This window comes from Callorhinus ursinus, unplaced genomic scaffold (assembly GCF_003265705.2).
Source record: "Callorhinus ursinus isolate GAN/ISIS: 27379988/994484 unplaced genomic scaffold, GSC_fseal_2.0 scaffold84, whole genome shotgun sequence".
In the NCBI taxonomy this organism is placed as follows: Eukaryota; Metazoa; Chordata; class Mammalia; order Carnivora; family Otariidae; genus Callorhinus; species Callorhinus ursinus.
This window is the reverse complement of record NW_027397146.1, coordinates 3,176,126-3,193,433: the sequence shown is the minus strand read 5'-3', so window position 1 is coordinate 3,193,433 and position 17,308 is coordinate 3,176,126. Positions and strand designations below refer to the sequence as shown.

The 17,308-nt window shown below is 46.2% G+C and overlaps 1 protein-coding gene across 2 annotated transcripts in view; it reads right to left on the bottom strand.

Annotated features, from left to right (window-relative positions):
- The window catches only part of PLXNB3 (plexin B3), a 15,791-nt gene extending 14,801 nt beyond the window's left edge, over nt 1–990 (bottom strand). For both annotated transcript variants that reach the window (XM_025862908.2, XM_073887916.1), the window contains exon 1: nt 879–990. The gene's annotated coding sequence lies outside the window, so the exon portion shown is untranslated. The remainder of the gene's footprint in view (nt 1–878) is intronic.
- Between the last annotated feature and the right edge of the window lie 16,318 nt (nt 991–17,308).

The window sequence follows — 17,308 nt, the reverse complement described above, 5'->3', positions numbered from 1 at the left end:
CCCCCCCCCCCAGCCCCCTTGGCCTGGAATAAGACTGGCCAGAGAGCAGGCGACCTGTCTCCATCTAGCCCCGCCTCAGGGGACTCGTAAAGTCGTGCCAGGTACAGCCTGATGGTCGTGGGCGGTGCCAGTGGAGGACGCTGCTGGGGGATGCAGAGGACCGGGTGGGGGCCATGGCCCCCAGGAACCCAGCACTTGGCTTCCGGCCCCGGCAACTGGTTGCCGGGCTGTTCCCTTCCCCCCTCCCCCAGGGAAACACCATCCCGGGATGGGCCTAGGGCTCCCCTCCGTGCCTGGGGTGCCGAACGGGGTGGGGAACGGCGTGGCAGCTGGCTCTCCTGCCAACCCCACAGGGCACCATCTGCGCACGAAGCTCACAGAGCTGGGGCCCTGGCCTAGGGCTGCAGGGGCAGGTGCACTCAGGCTGGGGTCCCCACTTTCTCCATGGTGCACGGCAGCAGCAGGCTCCAGCGGCAGGCTCCGGGCTCCAGGGCGAGGTGGCAGCCTGTGGGGCTCACTGCCACCTGGCTGGGCCGGTTGGGTGGCTGTGGGGGGTGGGGAGCCAGGCGGGCCTCCGCCCTACCCGGTGCCCTGCCCCCAGCACCCAGCCCCGCCGGCCAGCTTTCCCATTTGGGGTTAGAAGCCTGGGGTCCTCCCTTCCAGCTCCGGGGCCACAGCCTCAGGGGGTAGTGCGTCCCTAAGGCATCAGGAGCTGCTGTCTCAGGGCTTGGACTGGTTCCTGATGGCCTTTGCCCTATCAGGCGAGTCGGCTCTGCAGACCCTTGGCTTCTCCCAGGTGCCAGCACGCCCCACGGCGGTGCCCCACGACCCAGCGACCCTGGCGCCCCGCACCCTCGCCAGCCCCAGCTCCTGCCTACCTGGGGTTGAAGAGCAGCTGGCTGTGCCAGAAGTGCGTCCCAGCCGAGCCCCGGCCTCCCTCGCCACAATGCAATCGCGCCCAACCCGACTTATCCTGGCGGGGCGGCCGGGCCGCCCAGTCCCTCCCCGCCCGCCCGGTTGCCTGATGGTGCAGGGCAGGGCGCTGCTGCCCTCTGCCGGCCATGGTGGGCACGGCGGAGGGCTGGCCGTGGGCACCTGGCTGGAGCAGGTGAGAGCCGGGGCTGTGCCCTCCCATTGCGTGGGCAGGAGGGCATTCCGTAGCCTTCCACTAAGCGCCTTGCGGTGGCACTGTCCAGAGACAAAGCCCACCGCCACCCGATCCAAGAGTCTCCAGGGCCTCAGGGGCAGAACTACTTGCCAACAGATGAGACCCCACTGCCAGAAGAGCCCATCTCTGGAGGGAGGACACACTGGGGCACCAAGGAGGGGAGCCAGGTCTCAGGGAGAACTTCACAGAGGAAGTGAGATTTAAGCTGATCTTGAACCACACAGTTCTGCTCCTGCTGATGTCTTCCTGACCACCAGAGCTGGTCTAAGTGTTCTGTTATGTTATGCTAACTCATTCACTCCTTCTTTTTTTTTTTTTTTAAGATTTTATTTATTTATTTGAGAGAGAGAGAATGGGAGACAGAGAGCACGAGAGGGAAGAGGGTCAGAGGGAGAAGCAGACTCCCCGTCGAGCAGGGAGCCCGATGCGGGACTCAATCCCGGGACTCCAGGATCATGACCTGAGCCGAAGGCAGTCGCTTAACCGACTGAGCCACCCAGGCGCCCTCATTCACTCCTTCTGATGACCCTGGAGGGGGTACAGTTATTTCCTCCAGTTCAAAGGTTGGGAAACTGAGGCACGGGAGGTTGGGAAACCTGCACAAAGTTGCACAGCCAGTTAGTGGCCAGGCTAAGAGTCAACTGCGGGCCCCCTGCACTTAACCATCAGGCCATGTGGCCCTGAACCATGAACCAAGGCAGGCGCTGGGCAGGAGGGGAAATGGCCTGCAGGTGGGTGCGGAGGTGAGCAAATCAGGGAGAACCTGGACTTATGTCACCATGATCTTGTAAATAGCTTTGAATTTGGACAAGTGTAAGCTGGTGGCCCTGGGTGGAGGGGGCAGAATCCTGTTGGGTGGGGTGGAGGCAGTGGAGGCAGGAGAATCCAGGAGACCCTTACCCAAGATCATAGAAATTGTCTCCTGGGTCTCTTTTCTAATTTTTTAAAATAGATTTTCATATTCAGGTATTCTTCAAGTCATCTAGAGTGGATTTGTGCACAGGTGGTGTGAGGTAGGGGTCACGTTTTCTCCTTTTCCACATGGAGGGCTGTCGTCCGAGCCCCAGTGTTCAGCCCATCCAGCCACTGACGTGCGCTGAGCCCTTGGTTACATGCCCTGTCCAGGCCCAGGTGGCCAGGCGGCTCCCCCTCTGTCCCTTTGGTGTCTTTGTCTGCCCCTGCTACACTTATGAAAGCTTTAAAGCTTCCTTTTCTCCCCTTTCCCCTTTTCCTTCTCCTTGCTTTCCCCCTCAGTTTGTTGCTCCTTCTCATCATCTTTCAAGATTTTCTTGCCTATTCTAGGGCTTTTAGTTTTCCTTAAAAGTTTAAGAAACAGCTTGTCAAGTTCTAGGAAAAAGTCTGTTGGGATTTCTTTGAAGGGGTAAATAGAGATTTTGTTGAATTCTGAATCACTTTGGAGACTAGCTATCTCTAAAATATTGTTTCCCCTTCTATGAACATAGTGTATCTCTCTCTTTATTAGGATCCTTTAAAAAATATATTGTTTCCCTAGAGGACTGGCACCTCATTTGTTAGACTTTTGATGCCACGGTAAATGCTGTCTGTCTTCTTGCTCAGTGACCTTCCGACTGTATCGTTGCTATGAAGTCTAATGATTCTTTTTGGATTCCTTTTGTGGATTCTGTTCCTCTTCCTTTTTTTTTTTTTTAAGATTATTTACTGGGCGCCTGGGTGGCTCAGTTGGTTAAGCGACTGCCTTCGGATCGGGTCAGGATCCTGGAGTCCCAGGATCGAGTCCCGCGTCGGGCTCCCTGCTCAGGAGGGAGTCTGCTTCTCCCTCTGACCCTCCCCCCTCTCATGCTCCCTCTCTGTCTCATTCTCTCTCTCAAACAAATAAATAAAATCTTAAAAAAAAAAGATTATTTATTTATTTATGGGGCACCTGGGTGGCTCAGTCAGTTGGGCAGCTGCCTTCGGCTCAGGTCATGATCCCGGGGGTCCTGGGATGGAGCCCCGCATCGGGCTCCCTGCTCGGCGGGAAGCCTGCTTCTCCCTCTCCCACGCCCCCTGCTTGTGTTCCCTCTCTCGCTGTCTCTCTCTGTCAAATAGATAAGTAATATCTTTAAAAAAAAAAAAAGATTATTTATTTATTTATTTACTTATTTGACAGAGAGAGCACGAGCAGGGGGAAGCGGCAGGCAGAGGGAGAGGGAGAAGCAGGCTCCCCGCGGGGCAGGGAGCCTGACACGGGGCTCGATCCCAGGACCCTGGGGTCATGACCTGAACCGAAGGCAGGGGCTTCACTGACTGAGCCACCCAGGAGCCCCTCTGTTCCTTTTTCTACTTACACAATCATCTCATCTGCCACTAATAACTATTGTGTTTCTTCTTTTCCAGTCCTTCTAGCTAGTTTCTTTTTTTTATTATGTTCAGTTAGCCAACATAGAGTACATCATTAGTTTTTGATGTAGTGTTCAACGATTAATTAGTTGCTTATAACACCCAGTGCTCATCACATCACGTGCCCTCCTTAATACCCATCACCCGGGTACCCCATCCCCCACCCCCTCCCCTCTGTAACCCTCAGTTTGTTTCCCGGAGTCCAGAGTCTCCCATGGTTTGTCTCCCTCTCTGATTTCTTCCTGTTCAGTTTTCCCTCCCTTCCGCTGTGGTCCTCTGCTCTGTTTCTTATGTTCCACAAATAAGTGAAACCATATGATACATGTCTTTCTCTGCTTGACTTACTTCACTCAGCATAATCTCCTCCAGTCCCATCCATGTGGATGTAAAAGTTGGGTATTCATCCTTTCTGATGGCTGAGTCATATTCCATTGTATATATGGACCGCATCTTCTTTATCCATTCGTCTGTTGAAGGGCATCTCGGCTCCTTCCACAGTTCGGCTATTGCGGACATTGCTGCTATAAACACTGGGGTGCATGTGCCCCTTCTTTTCACTACGTCTGTATCTTTGGGGTAAATACCTAGTAGTGCAATTGCTGGGTCATAGGGTAGCTCTGTTTTTAACGCCTTGAGGAAACTCCATGCTGTCTTCCAGAGTGGCTGCAGCAGCTTGCATTCCCACCAACAGTGTGGGAGGGTTCCCCTTTCTCCACATCCCCACCAACAACACTTGTTGTTTCCTGTCTTGTTCATTTTAGCCATTCTGACTGGTGTGAGGTGGTATCTCATTGTGGTTTTGATTTGTATTTCCCTGATGCCCAGTGATGTTGAGCATTTTTTCATGTGTCTGTTGGCCATTTGTATGTCTTCTTTGGAGAAGTGTCTGTTCATGCCCATTTCTTGACTGGATTATTTGTTCTTTGGGTGTTGAGTTTGAGAAGTTCTTTACAGATCTTGGATACCAGCCCTTTATCCGTAATGTCATTTGCAAATATCTTCTCCTATTCTGTGGGTTGCCTCTTAGTTTTGTTGACTGTTTCCTTGGCTGTCCAGAAACTTTTTATCTCGATGAAGTCCCAGAAGTTCATTTTTGCTTTTGTTTCCCTTGCCTTTAGAGATATGTCTTGAAAGAAGTTGCTGTGGCCAATGTTGAAGAGGTTACTGCCTATGTTCTTCTCTAGGATTTTGATGGATTTCTGTCTTACATTTAGGTCTTTCATCCATTTTGAGTTTATCTTTGTATATAGTCACTCTCAACATGAACGGGCTGAGTATTCCCATCAAGAGACACACACAAGGTTTCAGATTAGATACAAAAGCAGGACCCATCCATATGCTATCTACAAGAGACTCATTTTGAACCTAAAGACACCTCCAGATTGAAAGTGAGGGGATGGAGAACCATTTATCATGCCAACGGACCTCAAAAGAAAGTGGGTGTAGCAATTCTCATATCAGACAAATTAGATTTTAAACCAAAGACTGTAGTAAAAGATGAAGAGGGACATGGGAGTAGCCAACGACATAAACCACCTATTAACCAAAATAAAGAACCATACCGATAATAATACATTAATAGTAGGAAACTTCAAGACTCCACTCTCAGCAATAGATAGATCATCTAAGCAGAAGGTCAACAAAGAAACAAGAGCTTTGAAGGACACATTGGACTAGATGGACTTTGCAGATATATACAGAACATTCCATCCTAAAACAACAGAATACTCATTCTTCTTGAGTGCACATGGAACGTTTTCCAGAATAGATCACATACTGGGTCGCAAATCAGGTCTCAACCGATACCAAAAGACTGAGATCATTCCCTGCAGGTTTTCAAACCACAATGCATTGAAACTGGAACTCAACCACAAGGAAAAATTTTGAAGGAATGCAAATACTTGGAGGTTAAAAAGCATCCTGCTAAAGAATGAATGGGTCATTCAACCAGGAAATTAAAAAGAAACTTAAACAGTTCATGCAAACCTATGAAAATGAGGGCGCCTGGGTGGCTCAGTCGTTAAGCGTCTGCCTTCAGCTCAGGTCATGATCCCAGGGTCCTGGGATCGAGTCCCACATCGGGCTCCCTCCTCGGAGGGAAGCCTGCTCTCCCTCTCCCACTCCCGCTGCTTGTGTTCCTGCTCTTGCTATCTCTGTCTCTGTCAAATAAATAAATAAAATCCTAAAGAAAAAAAAAAGATGTTCTGTATCTATTAAAAAAAAAAAAAGACCCATGAAAATGAAAACATATCAGTCCAGAACCTATGGGATACTGCAAAGGCTGTCCTTAGAGGGAAGTACATAGCCATCCAAGGCTCTCTCAAAAAATTAGAAAAATCCCAAATGCACAGGCTAACCTTATACCTAAAGGATCTGGAGAAAGAATAGCAAATAAAGCCCAAACCAAGCAGGAGAAAAGAAATAATAAAGATTAGAGCAGAGATCAATGAAATAGAGACTAGGAGAACAGTAAAACAGATCAACGAAACTAGAAGCTGGTGCTTTGAAAGAATTAATAAGATCGATAAACCTCTGGCCAGACTTATCAAAAAGAAAAGAGAAAGGACCCAAATTAATAAAATCATGAATGAAAGGGGAGAGATCACAACCAATACCAAGGAAATAGAGGCAATTATTAGAACTTATTACCAACAGCTATATGCCAACAAACTAGGCAATCTGGAAGAAATGGATGCATTCCTGGACACTTAAAAACTACCAAGACTGAAATAGGAAGAAGTAGACAATCTGAACAGACCAATAGCCAGCAAGGAAGTTGAAGCAGTAACCAAAAAACTCCCAAAAAACAAGAATCCAGGGCCAGATGGCTTCCCAGGGGAATTCTACCAAACACCTAAAGAAGAAATCATACCTATTTTCCTGAAGCTGTTTCAAAAAATAGAAATGGAAGGAAGACTTCCAAACTCATTCTATGAGGTCAGCATTACCCTGATCCCAAAACCAGACAAAGACCCCATCAAAAAGGAGAATTACACACCAATATCCCTGATGAACTTACAGTTTCTTTTTTTTTCACTTTACTTTCCTGGATAGTACAAAACTGAATGAAAGCAAAGGGAGGGGCGCCTTGGTGGCTCAGTGGGTTAAGTGTCTGCTTTCAGCTCAGGTCATGATCCCAGGGGCCTGGGATCGAGCACCCAGTTGGATCGAGCCCCCCCACCCCGGTCAGATGGAGCCCCACGTTGTCATTGGGCTCCCTGTCAGCGGGGAGTCTGCTTCTTCCTCTCCCCCTGCCCCTCCCCCCACCTCGTGCACGCTCTCTTTCTCTCAAATAAATAAATAATCTTAAAAAAAAAAGCAAAAAAAAGCAAAGGGAATGTTCTCAATGTTTAACCGTTAAGTACAGTGTTGGTGGGGAGTGTTTGGTAGACACCTTTATGAGAGTAAGGAGGTTCCCTGTCAGTCCCAGCTTGCTATGTGTGGAATTTTATCAAATGCTTTTTCCCAGAGCATTGAGATGGTCACAGGAGTTTCTTCCTCCCATCCGTTAATATGGCAAATTACATTAATTGATTTTCTTTTTTTTTTTTAAGATTTTATTTATTTATTCATGAGAGACAGAGAGATAGAGGCAGAGGGAGAAGCAGGCTTCCCCGCGGGGCAGGGAGCCCGACGCGGGACTCGATCCCAGGACCCTGGGACCATGACCTGAGCTGAAGGCAGACGCTTAACTATCTGAGCCACCCAGGCACCCACATTAATTGATTTTCTAATGTTAAACCACCTTTGCATTATCTGGGCTAAACTTAACCGTGTCATGGTGTATTTTTTTCATATATAGTTCTGGATTGGATTGCCTTCCTTTTTTTCTCTTCCTTCCTTCCTTCTTCCCTCCCTCCCTCCCTCCCTCTCTCCCTCCCTCTCTCCCTCCCTTCCTCCGTCCCTCCCTCCTTCCCTCCCTCCCCCTCAGCCTCTTTCTTTCTGCCTTGTATTACCCTTGCTGAGCTTTGGTATAGAGACATCATAAACTGTGTTGGGAGAGCTTTTTTTTTTCTTTTTCTCTTCCTTGGAACAATTTATCTGACAGAGGGGTTATTCGTTTCTTGAAGATCTGATAAAATTCATCTACAAACCTTGGTTTTGCTGTCTCTTGCCCCTCTATCCATACATTTTAAACTACCGATCCAATTTCTTTAATAATTACAGGACTGTTCAGGTTTTCTGCTTTTCCTTGAGTCCATTTTTGTGTGTGTGTGGTAAGAAATTCATCACATACAATTTCCCATCCTGACCATTTTACAGTTCAATAGTGTTAAGTATGCTTATATTGTTATGAAACAGATCTCCAGAACTTTCATCTTGTAAAGCTGAAACTCTATCAAACGACTCTCCTTTGGCCCCTTCCTCCAGCCCTTGGCACCTATCATTTTACTTCCCGTTTTTACGAATTTGACTACTTTAGATAGCTCATAGAAGTGGAATCATACAGTATTTGTCATTTGTGACTGGCTTCTTTCACTTGGCATAATGTCCTCGGGGTTCATCCATGTTGTAGCTGTGTATGGCAGGATTTCCTTCCTTTTTCAGAAAGAATAATATTACATTGTGTGGAGAGACCACATTTTGTTCAACCATTCATCAGCTGATGGACGCTCAGGTTGGCTATCATGAATATTCCTGCTGTGACCTTGGATATCCGAGTATCTCTGCTTTCAATTTACACATCCAATGTAATCCCTATCAAAATACCATGAACATTTTTCACAGAGCTGGAACAAACAATCCTAAAATTTGTATGGAACCAGAAAAGACCCTGAATAGCCAAAGGAATGTTGAAAAAGAAAACCAAAGCTGGCGGCATCACAATTCCGGACTTCAAGCTCAATTACAAAGCTGTAATCATCAAGACAGCATGGTGCTGGCACAAAAACAGACACATAGCTCAATGGAACAGAATAGAGAGCCCAGAAATGGACCCTCCACTCTATGGTCAACTCATCTTCGACAAAGCAGGAAAGAATGTCCAATGGAAAAAAGACAGTCTCTTCAACAAATGGTGTTGGGAAAATTGGACAGCCCCATGCAGAAGAATGAAACTGGACCACTTTCTTACACCACACACAAAAATAAACCCAAATGGGTGAAAGACCTAAATGTGAGACAGGAGTCCATCAAAATCCTAGAAGAGAACACAGGCAGCAACCTCTTTGACTTCAGCCGCAGCAACTTCTTGCTAGACAGTCTTCAAAGACAAGGGAAACGAAGGCAAAAATGAACTATTGGGACTTCATCAAGATAAAAGGCTTTTGCACAGCAAAGGAAACAGTCGACAAAACCAAAAGCCAACCGACAGAATGGGAGAAGATATTTGCAAATAACGTATCAGATAAAGGGCTAGTATCCACAATCTAGAAAGAACTTATCAAACTCAACACCCAAAGAACAAATAATCCAATCAAGAAATGGGCAGAAGACATGAACAGACATTTCTCCAAAGAAGACATCCTTTTCTGAGGCCCGTGAGGATATGGCTGCCCTTGAGAAGGATTATGAGGAGGTTGGTGTGGATTCTGTTGAAGGAGAGGGTGAAGAAGAAGGAGAAGAATACTAATTACCATTTCTTTCAGCCCTGCAGCATGCCACACTCAGAACTTTAGCTTCAACATTAGCTGACAGGCGTTAAAGCTTTCTGGTTAGATTGTCCTCACTTTTAACTGTGATCATGTCTTTTCCGTGTGTACCTGTCGCATTTTTCCATCATGTTTCAAGAGTAAAGGCTTTAAGAAAAAACAAAACAAAACAACAACAACAACAAAAAACACAAAGAAGACATCCAAAGGGCCAACAGACACATGAGAAAATGCTCAACATCACTGGGCATCAGGGAAATACAAATCAAAACCATGATGAGATACCACCTCACACCAGGCAGAATGGCTAAAATCAACAACCTAGGAAACAACAGATGTTGGAGAAGGATGCAGAGAAAGGGGAACCCTCCCACACTGGTGGTGGGAATGCAAGCTGCTGCAGCCACTCTGGAAAACAGTAGGGAGGTTCCTCAAGACGTTAAAAATAGAGCTACCCTAGGACTCAGCGATTGCACCACTGGGCACTTACCCCAAAGATACAAATGGAGTGATCTGAAGGGGCACCTGCACCCCAGTGTTTATAGCAGCAATGCCCACAATAGCCAAACTATGGAAAGATCCCAGCTGTCCATCGACAGATGAATGGACAAAGAAGAGGTAATAAATAAATAAATAAATAAATAAATAAATAAATAAATATACGACTATTAGCCATCAAAAAATGAAATCTTACCATTTGCAACGATGTGGATGGAACTAGAGGGTATTATGCTGAGCGAAATAAGTCAATCAGAGAAAGACATGTATCATATGATTTCACTCATGTGTGGAATCAAAACAGAGGATTGTAGGGGAAGGGAGGGAAAAATAAAATAAGATGAAATCAAAGAGGGAGACAAACCATAAGAGACTCTTCTTAAAAAAAATTTTTATTTATTTGTCAGAGAGAGAGCACAAGCAGGGGGAGTGGCAGAGGGAGAGGGAGAGGGAGAAGCAGGCCCCCCGCGGAGCAGGGAGCCCGATACAAGGCTCGATCCCAGGACCCCGGGATCATGACCTGAGCCGAAAGCAGACACCCAACTGACTGAGCCACCCAGGCGCCCCAGTTAATTGAATTTAAATAAAAATCTAAAAAACCAACCCCCTCACAAATATGTTTGCTTTCCATTCTTTTGGATATTTCTCTCTCCATAAATAGGATTGCTGGGTCATATGGTGGTTCTATTTTAAATGTTTTCAGAAACCTCCATACTGTTCTGTGGCACTTGTACCATTTTATCATTCCCAGCACTGCACAAGTTTCCAACTTCTTTGCATCCTTGCCAACACCTGATATTTTCTGCTTTTTTTTTTTTTTAAGATTTATTTATTTATTTGAGAGAGAGAGAGCACGTGTGGGGCAGGGAGAGAGAGAGAATCCTCAAGCAGACTCCCGCGCAACCCTGAGATCATGACCTGAGCTGAAACCAAGTGGCGGACACTTAACCGAATGTGCCACCCAGGCGCCCCGCCTTCTGTTTTTTAAAATAGTAATCATCCTAGTGGGTGTGAAGTGGTATCTTATTGTGGTTTTGATGTACATTTCTTGATGATGAGTGATGTTGAGCATCTTTTCATATATTTGTTGGCCATTTGTATGTCGTCTCTGGAGTAATGTCTACTCTAGTCCCTTGCCCATTTTTTTAAAAATTTCATTTATTTAGGGCGCCTGGGTGGCTCAGTTGGTTAAGCGACTGCCTTCGGCTCAGGTCATGATCCTGGAGTCCCTGGATCGAGTCCCACATCGGGCTCCCTGCTCGGCGGGGAGTCTGCTTCTCCCTCTGACCCTCTTCCCTCTCGTGCTCTCTATCTCTCATTCTCTCTCTCAAATAAATAAATAAAATCTTTAAAAAAAAATTTCATTTATTTATTTGATAGAGAGGCACAGAGAGAGGGAGTACAAGCAGGGGGAGTGGCAGAGGGAGAGGGAGAAGCAGGCCTCCCGCGGAGCAGGGAGCCTGATGTGGGGCTCAGTCCCAAGACCCTGGGATCATGACCTGAGCCGAAGGCAGGCGCCTAATGACTGAGCCACCCAGGCACCGTTGCCCATTTTTTAAAAAATATTTTATTGGGCGCCTGGGTGGCTCAGTTGGTTAAGCGACTGCCTTCGGCTCAGGTCATGATCCCGGAGTCCCGGGATTGAGTCCCTCGTCGGACTCCCTGCTGAGCAGGGAGTCTGCTTCTCCCTCTGACCCTCCCCCCTCTCATGTGCTCTCTCTCTCTCATTCTCTCTCTCAAATAAATAAACTCTTTTAAAAATAAAAAATATTTTATTTACTTATTTGACAGAGAGAGACACAGCGAGAGAGGGAAACCAAGCAGGGGGAGTGGGAGAGGGAGAAGCAGGCTTCCCGTGGAGCAGGGAGCCCCATGTGGGACTCGATCCCAGGACTCCGGGACCATGACCTGAGCCGAAGGCAGACGCTTAACGACTGAACCACCCAGGTGCCCCTGCTTTGCCCAGTTTTTAATTGGAGACTTTGATTTTTTTGTTGTTGAGTTGTAGGAGTTCTTTATGTATTCCGGATAGTAACCCCTTCTCAGATGTATGATTTGCAGATATTTTCTCCCATTCCATGGGGGGCCTTGCACTCTGTTGATTGCACAGTCCTTGGATGCACTAAAGTTTCTCAGTTTGGTGTGGTTCCATTTGTCTACTCTTTGCTGTTGTTGCCTGAGCTTTTGGTGTCATTTCCAAAAAGTCATTGCCAAATCCAATGTCATGATGCTTTGCCCCCTGTGTTTTCTTCTAGGAGTTTTACAGTTTTGGGTCTTATGTTTAGGCCCGTAAATGGTGTTGAGTTGCTTTTTGTATATGATGTAAGATAGTGGTCCAGTTTCATTCTTCTGCATGTGGCTGTCCAGTTTTCCCAGCACCATTTGTTGCAAAGACTGTCTTTTCCCCATTGAATGGTCGTGGCACCCTTGTCAAAGGTCATTTGACCATATACGTCAGGACTTATGCCTGGGTCTCTACTCTGTTCTACAGGCCTGTTTGTCTGTCTTCATGCCAGTACCACACTGTCTGGGTTCCTGTAGCTTTGCAACAGGTTTTGAAATCCGGAAGTGTGACTCCTCCAACTTTGTGCTTCCTTTTCAGAATTGTTTTGGCTATTTGGGGTCCCTTGAGATTCCATATGAATTTTTGGATGAGTTTTTCTATTTTGAGTTAATTTTTTTTTGAAGATTTTATTTGTCAGAGAGAGAAAGAGAGAGAGAGAGATCACAAGCAGGGGGAGCGGCAGGCAGAGGGAGAAGCAGGCTCCCCGCCGAGCAAGGAGCCCGACACAGGACTCAATCCCAGGTCCCCGGGATCATGACCTGAGCTGAAGGCAGACGCTCAACAGACTGAGCCACCCAGGCGTCCTTTGAGTTAGTTTTTGATAAACAATATTTTCTTAGGAGCATGCCCATTTCATCACAGTTTACATTTATTAGCTTAAGTCTTTTGGTTTTATTCTATTATTACGAAATTTGGTAGGTCAAAAGGCAGATGAAACTGCTTAATAGTCAGCTATTTTGACCTATGAAAATGGCAAGTTCATTTTATTCAACCACATGCATACACGAGAGCACACAGCAGTTCTGCGAATTGTCTGGAGAATGATGATAAAGCACTACACCTGTGTCCCCGCCATCCGCTGGATGACCGCACTCCAAAGCCTCTGGGGCCCCCGTGTCCCCTCCTCCCCCCTCAACAGAGGCCACTGCTACCCTTTCCTTGTTTTTCTTTATACTTTTCCAAAATATGCATTATCCCTAAACAACATTAGTTAGTTTTGCATCTTTTGACCTTTATATAAATAGAATTGTAACCAGGTGTATATTTCTCTAACTTGTTGCTTTTTTATTTTTTATTTTTTTTTAGGATTTTTTATTTACTTATTTGACAGAGAGAGACACGGCGAGAGAGGGAACACAAGCAGGGGGGAAGCTGGAGAGGGAGAGGCAGGCCTCCAGCGGAGCAGAGAGCCCGATGCGGGGCTCGATCCCAGGACCCTGGGATCATGACCTGAGCCGAAGGCAGACACTTAACGACTGAGCCACCCAGGCGCCACTCCAACTTGTTGCTTTAATTCCACATTACATTTGTGACATAATCCAAGTTGAGGCATACAGCCGTATTTGATCCACTCTTTTTGTGGAGTGCTCACTTCGGCAGCCCATGTACTAAAATTGGAATGATACAGAGAAGATGGCTTGTTTCTAGCTTTGGTGTATTGTAAACAATGCTGCTGTGAATGATTTGTACATGTGATCTTGTTTATTTGTAAAAGACCTTCTCTAGGATGTGCCCAGGAGTGACACTCTTAGGTCATAAACACGTACATCTCCGACTCTATTAGATAATGCCAAATTCTCTTCCAAAGTGGTTATATCAGTTTCCAGAACACCGCCTCCCTCCCCCGCAGTGTATGGATTCCTGCTACTCCATATCACCGCCAATGCTTGGGATTGTCAGACTCTTTCATTTCTGCCAATCAGTGGGAATAAAAGGATATTTCACCGTGACCTTGACTTGCATTTCCACAGACCTTCTTTTAGTATATGGGCTGCCGAAGAGAGCACTCCACAGACCTTCTTTTTAAAGATTTCTTTATTACATATTGAGAGAGACAGAGAGGAAGTGCAGAGGGAGAGGGAGCCGCTTAAGCAGACTCTGCACTGAGCGTGGAGCCTGACAGGGGGCTCCATCCCCTGACCCTGAGATCACAACCTGAGCTGGAACCAAGAGTCGGACGCCTAACCGACTGCACCACTCGGGCGCCCCTGCATTTCCACAGGCCTTCTGTTCTAATTTGATGGAGAGTAAAGTCTGGTCTTCTGCAAGAGGTGGGGCAAAGATGTGAACATTTAGAAGCTTCTTTGTGTGTGTGTGTGTGTGTGTGTGTGTGTGTGTGTGTGTGTATGATCTAGCAGCTTCTTATATAGATTTTCAATCAATCCTCCTGTCTGCCCCCCACCACCACGCATACATATTTTCTTCTGCGGTATCTGGTGCTTCCAGCTCTTTTGCAAGCCAGCCCTTGCCCCTGGCTGCCTCTTCCACCTGTTTTCCAGCTTCTAAAACATTCTCGGTAGGCATTCACTCCTCTCCTTTTCTGTGGTGAACTTATTCCTTTCTGCACTTGTCATCCCCTTACTGTCATTTTCATGGTGTTTTTAGAAGCAAGTACTACACAGGTGTCCAAGCTCCCCTGCTTTACACAGACTCTCCCATTGTGCTTGACACAGCTGTTGTTATCTGTCGCTTTATCCCTATTTTCCTTCCTAGGATCGTCTAGTTATACATTCTCTCCTTTCATTCTCACCAGAGACTGGTTTATTTTGCAAATTTCAGAGAACAAACTTTTGGCTTTATTGATCTTTCTTTTTTCCATTTCATTAATTTCTGCTGTTTTTGTGATTTCCTTTTTTCTGCTTTTTCTGGGTTTATTCTGCCGTGGTTTTTCTAGCTTCCTGAGTTGGTGCTCATCTTATTCTTTTTAAGGCTATACATTTCCTCCTAAGCACTGCTTGAGCAACATCCTATATGGTTGTTTTTTTTTTTTAAGATTTTATTTATTCGAGACAGAGAGGGAAGAGGGAGGGGGGGGGGGGTAGGGGGGGGGGGGGGCAGAGGGAGAGGGAGAAGCAGACTCCCCGCTGAGCAGGGAGCCAGATGCGGGGCTTGATACCTGGACCCTGGGATCATGACCTGAGCCGAAGGCAGACGCTTCACCGACTGAGCCACCCAGGCGCCCCTATTCATTGTTATATGTAGTGTTTTCTTTGTTGTTCAGCTCTGTTGTTAGATTTTCATTATAATTCTTCTTGCACCAGTCAGTTATTTGAAAGTGTATTTTAAAATTTACATTTGTACATTAAAATTTCCAAACATATGAGAGGACTTAATTTTAGTTTTATCATTTTTTTAAAAGATTTTATTTATTTATTCATGAGAGACAGGGAGAGAGACAGAGAGGCAGAGGCAGAGAAAGAAGCAGGCTCCCATGGAGCAGGGAGCCCGACGCGGGGCTCGATCCCAGGACCTCAGGATCATGACCTGAGCCGAAAGCAGATGCCTAACCATCTGAGCCACCCAGGCACCCCAGTTTTATCATTTTTTAAAAAATATGATTATCTTTTTCCTTGGACAAGAGTCAAGGAGAATAATTTTCTTTTTATTTTTTTTTAGATTATTTATTTATTTGACAGAGAGAGAGAGCGAGAGAGCGCACACAAGCAGGCGAGCGGCAGGCAGAGGGAGAAGCAGGCTCCCCGCTGAGCAGGGAGTCCAACGCGGGGCTCCATCCCAGGACCCCAGGATCACAACCTGAGCCGAAGGCAGATGCTCAACCGACTGAGCCACCCAGGCGCCCTTAGTTTTATCATTGACTTAGGATTTTATTCTATCACAGTTTGAGAACGTGATTTGTACAATACCAATTCTTTTAGTATTTGTTGAGATTTGTTTTGTGGCCTAGGACATTGTGAGTTTTATTAAATGATCAAGGTGAACTTGTAAAGAATGTGTAGTCTCTAGTTTGGTGATGTCCATTAATCAAGCTTGTTCAATTTTTCCTATAGTCTGACAAGCTTTGTCTTCTTGAGCTACCATGTGCAGTGAGACGCAGTGTAATTTATTGTGGCAAGTGTACTAATTAATTTTTCTTTTTACGGCTACTTTTTTGTTTGATATGCATTTGAGTTTCTACCATTAGGCAGGTGCACACATGTTAATGGTTAATGCTTTCAAATGAATTATTTCTTTAATCATTATGCAGTGACCTCTTTTATTCCTAATAATGATTTGTGCCCTGAGGTCTACTTTGTCCGATGTTAATTTCTCTCCACTAACTTCCTCGTGGACAGTATTTGCTGGCTATGTCTTTCCATCTGTATCAATTATGGTTTGGTGGTAGACCACAGAAACGTTCTAACTATGTAAGTTAAAAAAAAAAAAGGATTTATTATCAGGTAGTGACAACTTCAACAATCTTGGGAAGAAAAGGAGGAACAGCTCCTAGCCCTCTGAATTCGCCACCTCTTCTGGGATCAAGAATAAATCCTAACCCCCAAATTCAAGTAAAATGTAGGCTATTTCCCATCCCCCAGATGAAACGCCAGGCACCTCCTCTCCAGGTTGTCTCCTTGTATCTTCAAGCACAACCTGTCCCTCCTCCAGCTAAGGGTGCCATTGCCCAGCTGGCCACCTAAGCCAGAGCCCAAGGGTCACCTTGACTACGCTTCTCCACTACCCCCAGAGTCTGACCCCTCCCCCCCGACTTTCTTCTAGTCTCTAATACGCTTGGGATTTCAAGCCTCAGCACATCTTGCCTGGGCTGCTTTAAATGGTTACTCACTCATCTACGCCTCGGTCACCCATCAACTCTCTATGTATCATCTTTCTATTTTTTTTAAAGATTTTTATTTATTTATTGAGAGAGAGAGAGAGAGAGTGAGATAGAGAGCCCATGAGAGGGGGGAGGGTCAGAGGGAGAAGCAGACTCCCCCCTTAGCAGGGAGCCCGATGCGGGACTCGATCCCGGGACTCCGGGATCATGACCTGAGCCGAAGGCAGTCGCTTAGCCGACTGAGCCACCCAGGCGCCCGTATCATCTCTCTATTATCTACCAATCATGTAGCATCTAGCTATCATCAATCAATCACTCACTGCACCTGTCATCTATTACCTATAGATCTATTTTTTGAGGTGAAATTCACATAACATAAAATTAACCCTCTTAAAGGGCACAATTCGGTGACATTTATTGCAGCCACAATGGTGTGTAGCCCTCACCTCTACAGTTCCAGAACATTGCCCCAAAAGGAAACCCAGCCCCTGGCAACAACTCATCTGCTTTGTGTCTCTATAGATTTGTCTATTCTGGATGTTTCCTACCAATGAAATCACACGGTATGTGGTCTTCCATGTCTGGCTTCTTTCATTCAGTGTCACGTTCTTACAGTTCATCCACCTTGTAGCAGGGGTCAGAACCGCACTCCTTTTTTTAGCCGAATAGCATTCCATTGCATGGAGAGACCACATTTGGTTTATCCATTCATGTTGATGGACTTCTGGGTTGTTTTCACTTTTTGATTACCACCAACAGCCCTGCTACGAACATTCACATCTAAGTTTCTGAGCGAACACCTATTTTCAGTTCTCTTGGGTTTAAGCCTAGGAGTGAAGTGCTGGGTCCGT